We start from the raw sequence: 1696 nt of genomic DNA, 5'->3' as shown, positions 1-1696 counted from the left end.
ATAGGCACCATCTATAACCGTTGTCAGTTAAAGGTATAGTTATAAAAGACACAGTAGTTAAGCACCATCTACAAACTTATCAGTTCAATGTTTACATATAAGAAGACACGTTATCAGCTTAAAGTTTACGTATAAGAAGACACAGTAGTTAGGCACAATCTATAAACATTATCAGCTTAAAGTTTACTTATAATAAGACACAATATGTTGTGTTAGTATTTACGAATGTCGTGAATGATTAAAGTTTAGTTATAAAAGACAAAGTAGTTAGGTACCATCTGTAAACGTTATTAGCTTAAATTTTACGTATAGGAAGACACAATAGTTCTTTCAAAAACAAACGTTACAATATTTGTTTTCTACTTTGAACACATATTTACAATACTGTGTTCTAATGAGTCTCGGTATCACATACAGGAAATGATAATGACAGTTTATACTTAAATGCAATTAAAATAAAAGTGACGAGGAACACAATAAGTGTTTAAGCAAATCGCGTTATAAAAGACGCCTGAGATTGGTTAACATCTTTTTACTCTCCCAGAAAGGGTTTCCAGTAGTAATGAATATAAGTAAGGAATAGTGTAACTGTTACTTGTAATATCGAACAACAGTAAAGTCGTAAATATTAAAAACGGCGTAAAATGGAAACGCGATAATTCGAACATTCTCAAAAGAATGACCGTTCTTTTCCGTGGTAAATGTAAATAAAGAAAAAATATATAAAGTATTGGTTCAACAATATTGTATACTAGTAGAGGAAACGACAGTTTTAAAAAGAAGATTCGAAAATTTGGCCAATAAACATCGAATGTGAGGATTGACTGAGTTTATATTAGTTTTAATCAAAAATCTCGGACATTATGATTTTAAAACCAAAGAGGTTGCTATCTTTACCGGATATATAAACACCAAAACATTCAGTGGATTGAAGTTCGTGAAACACAAATTTCTGTGCCTTAAAACTATTTTGACTTTTAAAACAGTGTAAGGAGAATTGTGTCATTTCTACTCATCTATTTTGTTTACAAAATGTTTTATAAAGTAGAAAGAGTTATGAAACACACGTAATATTAGACATATTTTAACATAATGTGTTCAGTTGGACGATTATCGGTTTTGTATGACTAACGAATTGCAATACGATTTTAAGTCTCCGTATGTAATGTTGGTTGATGACATGGCTCGTAAATGTTAATATTAGTTAAAATATAAAAGAACGAAGAAGTAAAGAAAGTAAAACAACTCAAAGAAGAACTAAAACTTCAGGTTCCACCGAGATTTGAACTCGAATAGCTGGATTCAAAGTCCAGAGTGCTAACCATTACACCATGGAACCATGTGAATATTTTGTTAATGCCATTGTAGATATCTTTAACCATTAGATGATAGTGTACAAACGAATCTAGGATCTTTGAGAGTAGAAAGACGAATTTCTCCACAGACCTTCAAATTAACTCCACTCAAAGACCACGTTCTCTCACATCTCACCAATTACAAAGTGTATCAAAAGGACCCGGAAGTATTTCTGTTCCTAAAGTATACTCACAGCCGATGGATACAATACAATACTTCCATAATACAGTACTTCACAAGTTAAACCAACTTATGCCCCAGATATTAACACTGGCACAAAGCTCTAGCAAAGTAACCTATTATGTTACGTTTTGTAATCTACTACTGATCAACGCCGTGA

At 32.0% G+C, this 1696-nt stretch overlaps 1 non-coding gene across 1 annotated transcript; it reads right to left on the bottom strand.

The window, feature by feature from the left end:
- Nucleotides 1-1267: 1267 nt before the first annotated feature.
- Nucleotides 1268-1339, bottom strand: Trnaq-uug. Its single transcript has one exon. It is a non-coding gene; the product is annotated as a tRNA-Gln (tRNA).
- Nucleotides 1340-1696: the final 357 nt, after the last annotated feature.

Source organism: Limulus polyphemus, unplaced genomic scaffold (assembly GCF_000517525.1).
Source record: "Limulus polyphemus unplaced genomic scaffold, Limulus_polyphemus-2.1.2 Scaffold88630, whole genome shotgun sequence".
NCBI classification, from domain to species: Eukaryota; Metazoa; Arthropoda; class Merostomata; order Xiphosura; family Limulidae; genus Limulus; species Limulus polyphemus.
Note: the sequence above shows the minus strand (reverse complement) of the source record. Positions and strands in the feature narration are given on the sequence as shown.